The 18,736-nt window shown below is 42.5% G+C and overlaps 1 protein-coding gene and 1 long non-coding RNA gene across 14 annotated transcripts in view; one reads left to right on the forward strand and one right to left on the reverse strand.

The window, feature by feature from the left end:
• The window catches only part of FGGY (FGGY carbohydrate kinase domain containing), a 322,392-nt gene that overhangs the window by 164,917 nt on the left and 138,739 nt on the right, over nucleotides 1–18,736 (forward strand). Inside the window, exons 1-2 of one of the 13 annotated variants that reach the window (XM_054834559.1) lie at nucleotides 12,374–12,558; nucleotides 16,698–16,901. The exons of 10 other annotated variants lie outside the window; for them this stretch is intronic. The gene's annotated coding sequence lies outside the window, so the exon portion shown is untranslated. 2 more of the 13 variants (XM_054834547.1, XM_054834560.1) reach the window with 2 other exon arrangements.
• LOC129209722 (uncharacterized) lies at nucleotides 1,319–17,774 on the reverse strand. The gene is made up of 4 exons (XR_008578174.1): nucleotides 17,602–17,774; nucleotides 15,132–15,165; nucleotides 5,666–5,931; nucleotides 1,319–5,004 (listed from the first exon to the last, which is right to left on the reverse strand). It is a non-coding gene; the product is annotated as an uncharacterized LOC129209722 (long non-coding RNA).

Raw genomic sequence — 18,736 nt, forward strand, 5'->3', positions numbered from 1 at the left:
TCATCTTCAGATTGTATCACCCGTGGAAGAGGAGAATCAGCAGGGAGACAACTCTCCGCATGAGGTTCTCGTCTCCCTGCTGGAGCAGCTGGAGCAAATAAGGTTCATCGTGGGCAAATGTGAGCTCATTTTGCCTCTACTCCAAGCTGGCAGAGAAGTCAGGGTGTTTTGGGCTCTGAGTCAACACTGTGATAACTTGCTCGCGTGACTTACTAATTGAAGTTAGAGATCCTTCAAGATACTGAACTTCTGTGGCACAGACGTGTTTCTCTGTCTTAGTTGTCTTATACTCCAGACCTTTTTCGAATCATAAATCTAAGTCAAATGTATTGCAAATGGTAGAAGGACAATGTGGATTTTGAGAGGGTCGGGTAAGGCTCTGTACACATTCTCACTATGGGGAGATGCAGAGGTGAGTCATCTGTGATGTACGATGACAACGCAAGGACGAGGAACACAGTCCTCAGCAAAGTCCTTTTAGAATTAGCCACACGAAAAGTTGAATCTTAAAGACAAAAGAAAATGGTATTAAGAGGAAAGAAGTGGCAATGACTGGAGCCCTTAATTTGATGCCAATGATATCTCAGAGTAAGCAATTTCCCAGGGGATTGTCAGAGATGTGAAATGAATTGTAAGAGCTGCTTTACAGGCATTTGTGGGCACACACACCTGCTTAGAGCAAGGGAAAAGACAGTGCGTAAATGTCTGGAATATTACATAAAAGCTGTCTGGTAGACTAGGCAGAGCAATTAAAATCCATCTCGCTTAAATGAACCCTGAGTGCAGGTCAAACAAATCTAATTTTTATTGTTCCTTAAGGAGATGTCTGTATAGGAGACAAAAGGGGATGCAGCCATCAGGTTAAAAAATCAAGATGCCTTTAAAAAATTAAATGTTCACAATAGTGCTACAGCAAGCTAGATAAATGATATATTACGGTGATGGTTTAAAACTAATTGATGACTAATGTTGTAATGCATTTGTAGCTACACTGATCTATTATATATCTTGGCCAAGCTGAAGGGACACTTCAAGGAGAAAAATTGCAAACTGTTTTAACCTGATGGAACTTGGGGAAAAAATAGTTACTTTAAGAGATAAATGGAACGGTTGTGACCTCCTAATGTACATCTGGGTCTTGCAATGCAAAATCAAATTATCATTAAACAGAATGTGATCTGTGATGGAATTAAAACAACTACAAACCAGCACAGAAAATTCTGTAGAGAAATAGAATAGTGCAGTTTGAGCTGGGAGCATTAACTAAAAAGCTGCCTGGCTAAAGAACTGGTATAACAAGTTGATATGGAATTGTATCGCTCTAAAATGAAAGTTCGTTTAATTGGAGACTGCAGGAAAAATGTAAGCATATTTACAGCAATTTACATATGTAAGACATTCTATAAACACTACTTAATTAGTGTATAAATAATTAACAATTTACCCTAAGTTCTGAGTAATGTGTGTCTCTGGCTCTTGGAGGGGAGATGGGAAGCCTCATTTTCCCCTGCTCATTTTTGTCATGCCTGAAGCTCGTGCCCACTGGGTTTTACCCTTACGGTTGGAATTCAGAGAAGATGTCAGTCAGGCTCTGCTTATTTTCACATCTAATTCATGCAAAACCCAGGTTTCCTCCTGGGGCAGTAAACTGGCCCAGATTTGCTTCAAAGTTTGGCCTAGGTTCAGTGAATGACTCACTTTAACGAAGGTACATCCATCTTCCTGGCTGAAACGCAATATGGGAAGTATTGTCAAAGAGCAGATGCCCCCCGAGAACCAGAGCTTACAGATTCAGGACCATAGAAACCAGAAGTAATAGCTCATTTCATCCCCTGGTTTCCTGTTACCCAATGTTAAGGGCATTAGGTGGGTGTAATAAGAACATTGTTACTCAACCCAGAGAATCAGTGTGGGTTTTTGCACGCTAAACAAATGGCTGGGATGTGTTGCTGGCAGCTGAGCTGGGAGGAGCTGCAGTCAGGAAGCCTCTGTGGTCATAGGCTCTATGCAAAGTTCTATGGAATAAATATGGCAAGAGGTTACAAATGAAGATGACGCTTACGGGCAACTTCTGAAATATGGATTACCTTGAAAAGGCTGTGATTAAAAATACAAAATACCACTGAAATCCTTAGGCTTATTCTCAACCGCTGAATTGGTTCCCTTAAATAGGAGTATGATATGAGAGAGCAGTCTCACAAAGACAGCCCTCACCACAGGTGACGCTACTTTTCTTCTGGTTATAAGAATAAGTTTAAGTAACAAGAACATGGCCAGCCTGAGATATTGTCTGAGAGCAATGTATTCCTTTATGATAATTACCTCCCAGTGGGAAGGGAAATGCTTGCAATACCAAATTGCAAATATTTTGTACTCTGAAGGGTTTGATGTTCCAAAACCCCCAAAGCCTCCATATATTTAAACTGCTGTACATTAGGCTTCCTCCTTTGCATTCATTCAGTTTTGGTTTGAAGCCCAATACAGGCAGCAGCTTGGAAAATTAGCTCTCTAGCTCAAGATGAGGTCAGAATTCTGGAGGTCTTTCTTGTAAAGGGGGACATTATTCTTGGGTCAAAGTTTTAAATTCTTCAGATCATGGTGTTGGTGTCAGTTTTCAACAATATTAGAAACTCAGTGACACAAGTACCACTGAGCTGATTTAGAACATATATTTTCTCAAAGGATGATAAACAGTCACATCCACAGCTCTGTCTGGCATTTCTTTGCCTTCACTAACATATTAAAACAAAGCACTTCTGTTATAACAGATATTTTTCCTCCCATATCAAGGTGACTTCCTAAAGCTTGGTGCTGAGTAAATAACTCTTGGATGGGCATTTTTGTAAGGCAGAAAAAGCACACAAAATAGCTTTAGATGAAACTTTTAGCTGCCAGTTAATTTAAAAGCAATGAAGACAGGGAAAAAACCTGAGTAAACTTGAAGCATGGCACTAGCCAGTCAGATTGACTGTAATAGGTGGTCAAAAAGGATGAGGTTGTATTCTGGAAAACTTGCTTCGTTCAGTGAAAGCTTCTTCTCCCTCCTCCCAGTTCTTCAGAGCTTACCTTAAGATTTTTTGGGGGAAATCTGAGTTACAGCAGTAGAATATACCAATCAGTGAGTGCGCTGAGTTAAAGCATCATTCTCTTTGAAGGCAGCCAAAGAGAGTACACGTAGAGGCGGTAGAACCCCCTGGCCTTCCTCCCCAAACCCTGCCACCAGCTTAGGGGGGTCAGTACAGGCCCTCGTGCTCTCAGCAACCACACGTAGCTCTGGTAGGTAGTGTGCCCATCATGGTGGAGTTGCGCCCTGTGCATGGGCTCGTTTCTTAGCTGCTGACCCCCGGTGGCTGGGATTCCATTGAGGGAAATGTTTGCAGCCCGTGGGATAATTATCTGCCACCCTAATTTTCCAGTCCTGTATGTCCCAAGATGATGACTTTTCAGTGTACGTTGTGATGATGGGAACGCGGTGTCAATTAAAACATGATATTTCCACGATTGCCACATACCATAGGTAAGGAAACTGTTCTCATGTTTGGATCACACTCATAAACAATGTTCCTGGCAATTCTTGGAGGGGGTGGAGATACATACCCAGTCTCATATTCCTCCTACTTTTGAAACAGTCAGATATAACATAGCCTAAAATAAGAGTGCAGTTACTATTTATCTCCTTCCTCTATTTTTTATCTTGCTTTATAACAACATTTCCTAGCTGGGGCTGACAGAAATGGCAAAAATGTACAGTATTTCCGATTTTTGTTTTGTCTTACTTTTTATTTCACTCTCAGTTTTTCAGACTGGACAATGTTTCAAAAAGTTGATTAAAGCTATGATGGTTTTATCATTGCTTCAGAAAGACAAACCGTAAAATCCAAAGGCTAGCAACTAGAATGTGATTTTAAAAAATGCTTAAAGCAGTTTCTGCTGCTTGTGCTTAACACTGGAAGGAACTCTGAATCGCAGCTGTCTTCTCTGCCAAAAGGTTTTTTAACTTTTTTACATGGATTACTATATATGTTCTAATTTACTGATGGCATTTGCTCCATTTGATTTATAGTAAGGCTTTATGATTGTCAGATTAGTGTAAGAATGCAAGTAGTAAATTTAAAATGTACCTTTGATGGCTCTGTTTACCATCTTTTTCCATGTTCTGTCTAATATTATGGCAATAGTCTAAAGAAGTTTTTGATGTGATGCACTGAATATTCTGACTCGTAAGAGAGCTCAACATTGGGTACATCATTTACCAGTTCACTGCTGTCAAAAGCTATTGCATCCTCCTTCCCTCCTGACCCAAGCTTGATTAATCTTTCCATAGTTTTGGTTCTGATACAGTTTTGAAACAGTGTTGATTTTCCCAGGAAGCCTTAAGTAAGAACCTAGGCATCTGCTTCATGCTCTTTGGGCGGCTCAAACAACTGCACAGGGGATAGAATAATCTCCCCCAGACCTCTGACAGCATCACATTTCTACTGTTTGCAACCTGCCCCCCGTCACGGTGCCCGGTACACGTAGCACGAGCAGAAGAGCTGGGGAGACTCCTGTTCTCTGGGCCACGACCTGTGAAGCTGCATGATTTTAGGAAAGACCAGGTTAGCTCCAGGAGGAGGGAAGTGTTGTAGCTCTTTTTCTCTGATTCTGCACAGGAGTCAGAAGTTTTCAGCATCAGTGTGTATATTCTGATTTCCATCTGTCATGCAAAGCATAAATCCAAAGCACTGTGTGAGATCAATCATGCCCGAAATATTTAAGGTTACCTAAAATGATGGAGAATTAACATCGAACATTTTTCTCCCAAGTTCTGAGTGGTGCAGACGTTCTGTTAATCATATATTGCAAGCTCGGGCAATACATTAAGTTTGGGAAATAGATTTATGTAACAAAGATGAAGCAGAAGTAACTGGATCCACAAATGTCTTTGTACTCACAGCTGTCTATGATTGTTTCATTACATTTCTTTTTATCCTGTTTTGCTGTGACCACCTACTGGCAACGTATCTGTAAGGAAAGTAAAAAAAGCAAGAAATTCTAATGTGAGAAATATACAAAATAAATCCTGCGACATTTTCTAATATATGAATATTCCTAAATGCCAGACTAAAACATCCCTCTAACGGTTTCTTTTACAGACTTTCCTTGTTCCAGAAACTTGGCCTGAGTTAGGAGGAAACCCCATAACTGTCCCTTAAAAGTTGAATTTCATCAGTGTGGGTAAGATGTCAGCCAAATTCTTTAATGGTGTAATTCCGTGAAAATCAGAAATTCTACACCAGGACTGAATCTGCCCCATGGTATAAAATTATCTCCCTAGAGGCAAGACTTTTGGAAACAGTATCATATTTTAATTATAAGCAGACAATTTGTTTTGGGTTGTATACAGAGCATGAAAATCTAACTGCTATAGGAACTAGCTACATATATGGTGATTTTATTCCTGTTTCTAGTGCTGCTTGGTTTATTCGTGTATGATTTGCAGGTGGCTAAATGATCCTACAAACTTCTTTTTAGGTACTTGAATAAGCCCCTGGTGAATTTAAGATTTTAAAAGATTACAGTGCTGGCTTTAGAACATCATTTGTAATTTTGCAATGAGTTTAGGAGAAAAGCTGCATGTTGTTTATATAATCTGGGAAGTCCAGATTCCAGTTAACAATCTTACCCTTGGAGAACAGACAATTATATTTTTTGCGTATTAACAGATGCTGATGGTACTTTGCCTCCCATGACTGTGTTCACTAGTTTCAAAGGGCAAATAGGATCTGCCTTTTGCAGGAAGTCCCAGGCACGGCAGCAGGACACGCTGCTTGAAGTGTGGTTGAGCCTTCAACTCTTCTCCACGCTGACTGGATTTTGGCATCACTGTGTGATATATCACCACGGTAATAAGATGTCTCACATAAGCTGGTCATATTCTATGGAAAAAGCCTTGAAAGGAAGTTGCAGAAAAATATTTAACCTCTTAGTTATTTTTCATGAGATGTAAGGTATTGTGAAATTTAAAGAGCTCGACAGATTTTCACAGCCTGGCTTGTGAAATTCATTTCCAGCTCAACAGATTATGATTTCACGATTTTGCACATCTGGATTTTGCCATACAGTTACGGTGGAAGATGTCTCTGGCAACTCTGCCTCGCAGACAGAGCAAGGCAGCGTGTCCGCTCCTGGTCAGTGCGGAGTCCAGTCCTGTCTGTGAATCGTAACCTGACTGCCCGCACCTAGGAACCTTCTGTTCCATGAGGCAAAGGCTGCAGTTGGCCCGGACATCAGCGATCTCAGGAATTACTTGAATATAAATCCTAATGATAAAGTCCTATTTCTAATATTTAAGGAGTGTAAAGGGATATGCAAAAGTTGCAGGGGTAGGTGTAGTGTGTGTTCACAGACTGAGTCTCTTCTGGGCAGCAAACAGAACATTTTCACACGCTGCTAACACGGATGAGTACAGCAACAATGTGTGCAAAGACTATTGAGCACCCATGCTGCACCGTCGGCTACTTTTCTGGCCACGCATTTGGGGAGGGGGGTCTTCTCCTCAACCTAATCTCTGGAGATCTGGCAGTCTTCCCAGAGGGGAACCAGCTGATGAAAACAAGATTTTCAGCCAGAAATTTGTCAGTATTCACAGCACAGAAGGAGAGTTTCTAAAGGTGGCAAGTCACGTGCATTTTCCCTTGGTGTATCACTGTGTGGCAACAAAGTCATCTATCTGTTCTCCCACCAGGATCACACGGTGTCACAGAACTTCACTTACTCTTATGGCACTGGTAGTGTGGTTTAGAAAGAAAAATCCCCGTGCTGTCTGGAATGCTCAACTGTTGGGTACCAGAGTCAGAAAACATCCTGCCTGCCGCGAACGTTAGGAAAACAGAGCAGCCCTGACTCAAGTGCCAAGTGGTTTTTTGGAAGGCTGGCTCCCCTGAGAATAAAAGATGTTGGTATCCAGCCAAGAGGGCAGGCAGGAACAGGCCCTGGGCAAGACACTGGAATTTTGGTGGAGCTTGAAATATTGCATGCTTGTTTGTATCGGCTTCTGACTTTTGTATTAAAAGGTGAGCTACCCAAAACTTAAGGAAATGGGTCATGAATTGATAAAATCTGAATTATTTTTCTAGCTGTATTTAGAGCTGTGTAAAACAGGGATTTCCCTTTTTGGCTGCTTTAGTATCTAAGAGTAACTTAATATCACTGTTAAAACCGAAAAAGTCCCCCAAAGGAAATTTCCTTTTTTTCCTACTGTACACTCAAAAATCCCTTCTTGTCGTTGGATATATTCAGTTGTTTTTTACTTCCCTATTTCCCTGTTTGAATGAATAGTCCTAGTCTAATGACTCAGTAAGCATTTCATCCAGAGTATTCCCCAGCTTCTATTTCCTATACCAGTGCTATATTGCTTCTTAAAAATAAGATTGAAAACCACCCTCAGGTGCTTGTATGAACTGCCAAAGCAAGCACATGTTACGTGAACCTTTATAAATCTTTTCTTCCCTTCAGTTGTTATGCTAATCAATCCCTAAGTAAGCGGAATTTTTGAATGCTCAAGATCCATTTCTGCTTCTGTAAGTAAAACAATTTGCTTATCTGCTTCTTTTGTTTTGGTAGACGAATTGGGTTTAGATAAGGTTTTCTGCATAGAAATTCTTGAAAATGCTATACATAAGTGGGAAAATTGCAAGAGAGGAGGAGGTTGTATATGTAGATAGATTTTAGATTATTCATTTCCTCTTTATCTTAATTTTAGAAAGATTTGAGAGACAGTAGATTAGATCCCTTTGTGGCTTTTTTCCCAGTGTTGCAAAGCAGCTCAGTAGCCAGTGTGGCTAGTCTCTAAGCTCCCACCTCCTCTGAGAAAAACTTAGGTAATGTGAAGTTGACTTAGTGATGTCACTTATGCTGTCCTTGGCCTCACAGAAGGATGCTGGGTGAGAATATGTCACCACAATCTCTCTTTTATCTGTGCTGAAGTTTGGCACTGAACCTGCATAAGAACTGGTTTTTTCCCCTGTGGTGGTAGAATCGTAGAATCGTAGAATCACAGAATGGTTTGGGTTGGAAGGGACCTTAAAGCCCATCCAGTTCCACCCCCCCTGCCATGGGCAGGGACACCCTCCACTAGCCCAGGTTGCCCAAAGCCCCATCCAACCTGCCCTTCAACCCTGCCAGGGAGCCAGGGGCAGCCACAGCTTCTCTGGGCAACCTGTGCCAGTGCCTCACCACCCTCACAGGGAAGAATTTCTTCCTATTATCTAATCTAAATATCCCCTCTTTTAGTTTAAAGCTGTTACCCCTTGTCCTAGCACTACACTCCCTGATAAACAGTCCCTCTCCAGCTTTCCTGTAGCCCCTTCAGGTACTGAAAGGTGCTCTAAGGTCTCCCCGGAGCCTTCTCTTCTCCAGGCTGAACAATCCCAACTCTCTCAGCCTGTCTCCATAGCAGAGGTGCTCCAGCCCTCTGAGCATCTTCATGGCCTCCTCCGGACTTGCTCCAACAGCTCCATGTCCTTCTTGTACTGTGTACCCCAGAGCTGGATGCAGTACTCCACAGTGGTTGTTTCAGCTGTCAGTGTGTACCCACGCTTTCTGATTTAAGGCGCAAAAGAAAACCCCAAAGCGGTTTCTGTTCAGCCTCTGGGGTGGAAGTGCACCCCGCTGGACTGAAAGATCTTGTCTGGTATATTTGAGAATCCTGAAACACTGGATTCAGAAATGCTAACAATTTTTCCACTTATTTTTGCAAAATGCCCTGTTGACTGCAAAGCTTGGCCCAAGTATTTGCATTTCCAGCACGGCCATGGTGGGCCATTCAGCAAGGCGTTCTGCATATAGTTTTCTGCTGGGGCTTCTCACCTACGTACACAGGCGGTCCTGAAATGACGATTCGCACTAGCCTTCAACTACAGGCTGGGCTGCTGGGCCAGAGCTTGCATCCAGCGAGGCCGAGAGACGTTTCTGCGTTGATCTCAACAGAGTGGGACTGGATCTTTATTTCCTCACCAAGGCTGGAAAATGTTCCTTCTGTCTCTTTCCCCTTCACAGACATATTTTCTTTTCTTTATAGAATAAGTCATTTGTCTTTATCTCACCATTCACCTCTCTTTTTGATTGCAGTTAATGGAATTGTCACCTTTATGTACTCATGTTCCATTTCTCAACCTGTCTGGACTTTGGCCTCCAAAGGTTACCACTGCTAGTGAAGTAATATGATTAAGTGAGTCTTTTTAGACAGATTTATGCAAGATTTCTTCTCCAGCAAGTGTCACATCTAGTCTAGTTCTGCAAAAGAGAATATTTCAAAGATGCCAACTGTCATCTAAAACCACTAAATTGTTCTGCAGTGCTGGTCGAGAGGACTGCAGGCCGTCTCAGAGCAATGCTGATTTACGCTACCTGAAGCTGTATCCCCACAGCTTGAAATACGGGCTTTTGTTAATAATGAAAAAAAAAGAACGTTCCTGTCTCACAGAAAGCATATTTAAAATGGAATTTTCATTAGTTACTCTGTAATGAAAAGGCAAAAGGGTATACTTTAAGTGAACCTGTCCAGAATCTTGGAAAAATAGGGAGGTTATTTGAAGCCATAATATGTAAAGCAAAACTACAACAGCCACACTCTAAACAGAAAAAAGTGGTCTTGTGTTCCATTTAAGGTACGTATGTCAACAACATATTTTCAAGTTTATAGAAAGATTTTGAAATTATAGAGGATTCACTGCACACATATCTACTCTTCCTGCATTTGATACGAAACAAATTAATCATCATTATTCTGCAGTAATATAATAGCCCTTAACCCTCAGCCTTTCAGAAAATTTTAAAGGAGTAATGAATTAAGCCTCATGTGGTCTTGGGAATATGTGATAATCTAAACTTTGATTCTTTAACAAAAAAAAAAAAAAAAAGCATTTTCAGGACTTTGATTTCAGAGGCTGGAGAAGTTGTAACTCTTCTTGAAAATATCTTCATTTGTCACTCCCTTGGAAAGAAACCATGTGAGTGCTAGAGAAGTGTAATGAAATGGAAAAATGTATTAAGGAAAAGTTAATATATTTGTCTGTACTTACAGACAGAAAACTTTTTTTTTTTTTTTTTTGCTATTTATTGGAGCAAAAAGACCTGGATAAATCGAGGTACTAATGTGATATAGGTGTAAAAAAGGCAAAATGGATCCCTGTCTATAACTAAAAGGGTGCATAGGTAATTATTATTGCCACTGTATAGTCATTAGCAAGACATTGTTTTGAACATGATGCATTATGTTGGAGTATGAGCACTCATGTTCAGAAAAGATGAATTCTGACTGAAACAAGTGCAGAGAAAGCTTATTAGATAATCCAAAACTTGTTGTTGTGAAAGAAAATGTTAACGGTTAACATTTAACTTAGCAAAAGTAAAGAAGGGATTCAAATGGTGTCTACAAATGCACTGTCGGAGGATAACAAGTATTATTTATATTAAAAGAGAGCGTTGGCAATTTATGAATATACGGAGGACATAAATAATGAAATTTGTTTTTAATGAACAGAGTAATAGGATTCTGGAACAAAAGAGCCAAGAAGGGAGATAGTTGGGAGTGTGAAGAGCAAGAGCTATAAAGCAGAGCTCAGCATGCATATGGAAAGGTTTATAGGATTGGATTGTCAGAGGTGGTAGAAGCACACTCAGGACTGCTTCTCTGGGCTTCATTTTACTGCTTTTCACTTGAACAAAACATTTTGGTATAACTGCAGTCACAGTACTTTGCTTTGGGTTACTGAACTAAGGTGAAACAGCTTGTTTGTGTCTCTGAACTTTACGCTTTACGCTTTCTCCCTGTGGCGCAGTTCCCTGGTCAGTGGTAGCCTTACACTACGGTTTGTTCCTGTGGGCCAGGTGCCCGCATGCCTGGACCGCTCTGACGCCGAGTGGGATGTACACGTCTCAGAGGAGATAAATTTGCATCCCACTGCAGGAGGTGCAGACTTCCTGAGGAGCAAAGCTGAGCGTGAGAGCACACACCCCCACCGTGCAACAAGCTGACTGGGAATTACAGTCAGGAGGGTGGTATTTTTAAGGGGGGGGAAAAAAAAATCTATCAAAGCAAAGCATTTGGACTAAAGCAAGAAAATTCAAAATACTTCAGTTTGGGTCAAATGTCCTTTCCTACCCCACCTAGACACAAGGTATTCCCAATGGAAAGTTGATTTTCACCCAGATTTCAATTTTGTAGAAGTGGTGTTTTCCATCAGAAAATCATTCCAACGGAAAATTACTAACTGGGTCTAATACAAAGTGACTAGCGAAGTTCTCAAAATGATTCAGTGGCGAAGCTGGAATGAGAACCCACAGCTCCTGACCACGAACCCTGTGCTCTAAACCACGAGACAACACTCATCTTTCCCTGAGCAAGGTCGTTCCTGCATTATTTCTGCCTGGGCCAAAGCGGGAAAACTCTGGAAATGTTGCAAGACTTTTTTGCTACAAGATTTCTTGCCGTAGAATATTTGGGGGATAACAGGAAGAATTCCTGGTGGCTTCCTGGAGCCTCCTGAGAAGTGGTTGGACATGGTGGGAGTGTGAGGGTTTCCATCAGCTCCTCCCTAGGTGGGTTGTGGAGGGACATGGTGGTGTCTGGTCCTTCCCACCGCTGGAGCCTGCAGCCACTGCCAGCACACCTCTCTCTCTCTTTTCAAGACATGCTTCAAAATGACAAGCAGATCCTACTGCCCTGTCCTCCGTTTTAAGCGAACCTTAAATAAACTCAGGGTTTATTCCTCACATCAGGAATTTTCCAACTTTTCAGGTAAAACTCTCAAACTGAGTAACCCCCTGCAGAAAATCTAATTCATGTCTTGCAGTCCTGTTTTATTTAAGAAGTGATTATGTATTTATAGTTCAAGGTGGGAGATGTTTCAGACTGTCCTTGGTCCAGACATACCCTTCTGCTTGTTTCCTTGTATGTATTCTTCCCCTGGCTCTTGGTGTGGTTTCTTGCAAGCTAAATGCTTCTGCGACCCCCAATATTTCTGCAGTCTTGTAGGGCAGCAGAGCTGTGGCTGAGAAAAACGATTTAGCAACAACTCCTTTGACAAAAAGAGCCAAACCTCCTCCTCGTTTCTGTTTTATTTGCTTTTAAATAAGGGAGAAATACGATTCCCTTTCCGAGGCAAAAATACTCGTATCAGTTGAATTCCTGACAGGGCACAGTGCACGCTCGGCTTTCCAGGGCAGTGCAGCTTGACAGCTATACCTAACACACAGCAGATCCCTTTAACAGCGCTCGGGGCGAGCTCCACACGCGGGCCCCCAAATGCAAACCAGATGCCGGCACAGGCCGGCGCAGCCCTTCAAAGGCGAGCGGGGGAGGCTCGGCCGCTCCCGCCTCCCCTTCCCCGCCCCAATGGGGGACGGCAGCGCAAGCGCGGCCAGACCGGGCCGGGCCCAGGGAGACGGGGCGGGGGGGGGAGCGCGGCGGGTTTCCCGGCAGCGGCCGGCGGTCAGGAAATTGCCCTGTCAGGAAAAGCGCGGTTTCTGTAGCCCGCTCCCTGCGCAGCTAATATAGTGTTTCAGTTTGGACAAGTAAGTGACTGGCGCTCGTCGAGCTCCGGTGGCGACTGGCCGCGGCCGGGCGGGCTCCCCCTCAGCCAGGCGAGGCGGGCGCCGCCCGTGAGGGGAACGTGCTCCCTCAGCCCCGCGCGCGCCGCCGCTGGCCGTTACGGCCGTTAACGGTAGCGGCCCGGCCCTGCCTTGCCTGCTAGGCCCTGGCGAGCTCTCTCTCTGGAGCTCAGCGCTGAAAGCGGAACGCGGTGATATTCGGAAAACTCCCCTGTTCATGAGGTGCTGCTGGCTGAGAAACCCTGTCGCGTTTGCGGTTTTTTTTTTAATTAAAAAACCCTGTGGTGCCCGTGTGTAACACCCCCCTCCAGCCTTTTCCCCAGGGAAGCCCTCTCGCTGCACTGCCAGGCCGCATGCCGCTTGTCCAGGGCACGCGTTGGCAGTGCAATTAAATTGCTCTGAATCAGTTTCAGAGCCTGTTTTTTGCATAGCTGGTGGGACGTTATAGAATTTACATTCTCATCTCCTTGCCTGGCTTCCCGAAGTTTGCTTTTATTGATGTTTCTCAACAGCACAGCCTATATATAACGCCTAAATTTAATGAGAATGGGTCTGCCCTTTTTCACAGACCTTTGCGCTGACAGGCCCCAGGCAGCGCGGGGGTGCGCAGTGCTTGCAGAGGCACTGGAGGCTTTGCAGGGCTGGGGTAGACATACTGCTTCCTCTCAGTGCCTCCTGCAGATCATGGTGTAGGAGTCACCATTTTCCCTGCAGCCTTTCCCTGAGCTTTAAATGGCAGCACTCAGGTGACCTGACGCAGGCAGTTGGGACACGTACATCACTTACATACTTGCTTAATCCTCCAGATCCCTGGGAGATTTCCTTAAATGTATTTCTTGCCCTTACTCAAGTGGTAGTTTCCAGTCTTGTATTGCTGGCACTGGTGTCCTCTCACTCCTTGCTTCCACTGCTGCCTCCTTCCTGTTCTCCCCTTCCTCTTCTCCCGTCTTCTTGCAGCTCCTTTTTCTCACACCTTTGCGGCACTGTCTCCTTTGCATGGCAGTTGCTCCTGCGTTCTCATAAGGCTTGTGGGCTGGCATGGAGCCCACCCCAACAACCTGGTGGAGTTTACTAGTGCTCTGCTCCAGACCTCCCCATAATGGCTGTGTTCCTCACTGGTGACGTGCTCTGCACTGGTTAGGAACTGGTGACCTTGCAGATTCTTTTTCTACTGAGGTGCCTGGGACTTGTTAGCTAGTTTAGTAAATTTAGCATCAGTGCTGCTTCTCTGGAGAAATAAATGTCAGGGAAGGAGAGGAGAGGGCTTTCTCATCTCTGAGGTTCTTAGAAAGTAATAGACACATTACTGTGAAGGTGGTCTCCTCCTTTTTCATCCTCATGTATTCCCTCATCCTGGAAGACTGTTCACTTAATTTATTGAAATTAACTTTTTTCTAAATGTACTTAAATATAGTACAAAAACATACTGAAATTTTGAAGTGTCTTCAAATGTTAATCGCTCCCATTCCTTTAGCAATATGTATTGGGATATGTTAAAAAAAAAGAAAAAAAAAACAGCTTGCTTTGTTTGTTTGTTTGTTTGTTTGTTTGTTTTCCTGGGAAGAGTGCCTAGGATAGGAGGATGAAAGAGGAAAACAGGGAATTGGGTTCTTGTAGGGACAGCTGTTCCCAGCTGTAAGAATCAGGGCAGAAATAAATTTATAGTGTCAGGAGAGACTAAATAAGCTAGTATTACGCTGGGAAGATTTTATGTGTATTCTTAGCCACTTTTGTTAGTCTGTTCTGTGTTTCTAATAGTCCTCAGCTAAATTATCATTTTAAAATGTTGGTTCTTTTGAAAAAAAAAAAAAAAAAGTCCTCTTCCCAAATAAGGGTTCTTACCCATTTTGTTTCTTGTCCTTCCTCAACAAGTCTGCCTTTTCTCTTTCCATAAGCCATTCTTCCTTTAAGCATTCTTTTGATTCTGTTAGAGGTTGATCTGTTTCCTGAGAACTAGTAGATTTACATGAGAGGATCAGAATAGCTCTCCTGTGTGTTCCTGTTTTGTATCTTGGGCTTTTCTAATGACTCATGTTGAAATTTTTCCCTGATACCTGCTGCTGGAATATCAAAGAGCCTGATGGGCAAAATCGACAGTATTGGCACGGCCTTGGTAGAAATGTGTTTCTGAGCTTCATTTTTAAAGGGAAATCTCTGATCAGCATTGTCTGGGTTTTTGGTTCTTATTACCTTCTGGTTGGTGTCTTGAGCTGCCTTTGACTTCCCCTCTGCATTTCCACATGTGAAAGGGAAAGTACTCAGAGTACATAAAATAAAGTTTGAAAATTTGTGACCTTCAGCTGTGTGAGGCAAGCAAGCTTGCAAGCTCTTGACTTCTGGGATGTTTTGAGATAATCACTGAAGGGAACTTACAGAGAAGTGTTGGCCTGATACCCTTTCAGGCTTGTCTTTGTGGGAGTTTGAAATTATGAGACTGATAGGATCATTGAGGTGGCAGATTTTGCATTGATAAAAACAAAACAAACACCACCCCCGTCCCCCCAGCTGTGTATGTAGGGAGAAGGAAGAGAACTCACTGGCTTCAGATGAGCAAATGGGATTCTTCTTTCACTGTTAAAAAGAAAGGGATGTAGACATGTTACACATGTATGGTCTATCTAGATACCTGATTTTTGTGCAGAATTTGTGTTTCTTTTAACCTAAGCTAATGTGCAACCTCATTTCCTCTTAAGTAGTTGTGACAGGAACTTCAGGGCTAGTGTTTTTGGAATTGCAGCCCAAATAAATGTTTAATTTTAAAATCACAGATAACTTAGGGCTGTCATTCTTCTCATGCTCTTACTATGCAAGAGTGAATAAATACTGTATAGTAAACTGTGGGTTCGGCTTATAGACACATCTTTGCTTCTGGGCTGTGCATCTTGAAAAAAGTGGTTTACAGCATGTCTTTAAAAATTGATTTCGCTGTTGCATCTACTACTGGCCTAAGTGTTCCAGTATCTGCCAGGAGTAATTATAGACAGTTGGTTCAGATGTTGCTTAAATGTGTAAGCCTTGATGGGAAATGCAGTGGATTTCAGCCAGAATGCTAATTTTGATGTTTTGTCATTTCATAAAACTGTGAACTCCGAACAAATTATTTTTATACTGATGTGCTGATATGTAATCACACAACTACTGCCAAATTCAACCTTGATGTAGAACTGGAATCTACAGATGTGATCAGAGTATGAGAATTAACCTAAATTGGCCAATTTGGTATCCACAGTAGCATAATGGCTTCATTTACCCAGGATTCCAGGTAAGCGTATGTACCCTGCACTGAAGCTCATGGTTCTGAGGCTGGTTTGCTCCAGGAATGCAGTTTAAAGCTAGTGCGTGTATGGTTACATGAACTGTAATTGTGCCTTTTGAAGTGCATTCTACTTCAAATTATATTTTATAATTTGAACAGATATTTTGTAAATTAACATTATTGTGCTAAGGATGTGTTTACTTTATGCTTTTTGTGTGTGCGTTTTGTTTGTTTGTTTGTTTTTTATTTGTTTCTCCATTTCCATTGTAAAAGAAGAGAGTGAAAAAAATGCAAGTCACATTACAGGAATCTGCCTCTCTTTTACAGGCAACGAACAGAGATTGTTCTTTCTGTCCAGCATGGGGTAGGTTAAAGTGACAGAGACATAGGAATAAGAAAGATCTTCCTTAGCATTAGATTAATAAGTTGATGGAACCAACCACTTGGGTCCATCCATCATTTTGGAGCCTGTTACCTCCTTTCAACTAGTCATGAAGCTGTTACAGTTAGAATTTATGTAATAATCAGATGGCATTTTTTCCCCCCCACAGTCAATGTAAACAAGATAGTGTCTTCTTTCAGAGCTTCAAGCATTCTGCAGTGTCATTTGGGACATGTCTGTCTGCGAGATCATTAGCACAGCCTTTAGGGATGCATGCAGCTGCAGTATCAGAGGAAGGAATAGATCTCAATAGGTTGGTGTGCATGAATTGTATCGATTGCCATTTTCAGGGTGTGGAGAAGAAAGGGTGCTGCTATATACCCTTTTAATTCCTTAGTTTTTCCTGAGTGAGAATTGTGTCTTGGCATAAACTAATCAACATTTCCTCTGTTTGACAAATTGTAGGTTATGGCAAGCATTCAAAATCCTGCAGATGTGTGAGTGCACCTGTGATGTTCACAAGTGTCAGGAGTTTAATCCTGAACTACTAATATGGCTGGGAGTTTTGCCACTGACTTTAATGGATCCAGGATCAGACCCTGCTTTTGAAGTGATGGCCCGGGCCAAGAGAGCCCCGGAGGGATTTGGAGTTGCCGGGTTTCCCCAGTAGTATGTGTCTTCTCTCCTCATCTTGTGAGTGTGTTCTTGTGGCTCTTTGCTCAGCCTTCCTTTTTCCTGAGAGCTCCCCTCTGCAGCTGTTTCCTGCTGTTCCTGGTGTTGGACAAGCAGTGGAGCAGAGAGAGCTGAACTTGTTTCTTTTGTGCAGCATAGTTACAGGCTGGGGAACAATTAGGGTAGCCCAGTTTACCACTGTCACATTGATAATCTTAAAGTGAGAGAGCTGGTCTGTCTTTGGTCTCACAGACTGTCTCTGACCGGGCAGCCTGGCTGCTTTGTGAGGCATGCTGCAGTGTTAGTATCGTGCCTATTGCAATGCAGAGCATATTAGAGCATGCAGCAACCACGTGCGTGCCTTGATCTTCCTTCCAAAGAAAACCAGGGTTAGCACTAGCCTTAAGTCTTCTCTGAGCATATAGTTGGGAGGAGCTCCTGGATTCCTCTGTTTAGGCACACTTTCCCAGTGTTTTGGGAACTGCCTGAAGTTTGAAATCTCTGGCCTTCCATAGCCACCTCTGTGCTCCAAAGCAGCACCTCTCAGTTGACACCTACACATTATTTTTCTACTGTGAGCAATATCTCTGCTTGCCCAAAGCAGACTTGGGGTCATTTCTTGCTGCACTGTATTGTGGTACTTATTATTGCCACATCCATGAACAGTCACAGAGCAGAAAAATGCTTTTTGACTTACCTGACCATGTTAAGATTGTGAGTTCAGCTCATCACCCATGGTCTGGAGATAGCTGCAGTGACCCTTCTGGGGACGATTCAGAATGCGATGTAATCGTGACTGCATGGAGAAGGTAAATTGCTTAATGTCTCCTCTAGCTCAGTAACTCAGGCACATCAAACAGAACTAGCAGGTGGCACACTCAGAACAAATGAAAGGGTTTTCTTGCATTGTTTACACAGGACTTTACAATTCATTAACCCAGTAGTTTGCAGTTACAAAAGTTTCCCTGGAATCAAAAAGAGCACAAACAAATTTGAAGAGGAAAAAGCCTTCAAGTTCTGCTAATCCTAAAGATAAAATTTCTGGCTCAGGAAGTACCTCTACTGTAGATAGCAGGAGGAAGAAGGTGTCTTGGGGAAGTATTGCTGAATGAAAAGGGCAGGCATATGCTTTTCTATGGCTTCTGCTATTTGTGGCAGGATACTGTACTAACTGGACCTTTCATCTGACCCAGTGCAGCCATCCTCTTCTCTTTAATCAGGGTCCAGGATGCCGTTGCTCTTTTTTGATCAATGGTAATTGGGGCTGTATCTGCCACTGTGAGTTCAAGAGAGGAACGGGAAGGATTGCATAATTTTTTCTGTTTTACTACAAATCTCTTCTAGAGCAGATTATAGAGAAAACCAACTCTGTTGTACCTTTAAGAGCTTGATATTTGTTGACACTGGTCATGCTGACATCTTTCTGCTGTTCATGAGTGAGATATCTATGTAGGCAGTAGAAGCTGAAAATAAATAAATTTTGGATCTCATTTCTTAGAATAATTTGCTTAGTCATTTTCATTTCTCTGCTAATTAGTTACACCAGGATAAACCAGGATATGTCTTGCATTATATTAGAGCAGGTGGAAGTAGTTTGGCCTGAAAGTATTTAAAATGCAAAAGATAGAATTAAAGGGCAAAGGCAGCGATGAAGTAATGGCTTTGTCTTGGACACTGAGAGAGGGGGGAAAAAAACCCATGATACAGAGAGACATTACAGAAGATTAGTACATAGTGAATTATTTATAGAGAGAAAAGGAGATACTAGAAAGTAGTAGAATATTTTCAGTCTTGTGGTGGGATTTATTGAGACTATGTTACAATGGGGGGGC

Source organism: Grus americana, chromosome 8 (assembly GCF_028858705.1).
Source record: "Grus americana isolate bGruAme1 chromosome 8, bGruAme1.mat, whole genome shotgun sequence".
Taxonomy (NCBI): domain Eukaryota; kingdom Metazoa; phylum Chordata; class Aves; order Gruiformes; family Gruidae; genus Grus; species Grus americana.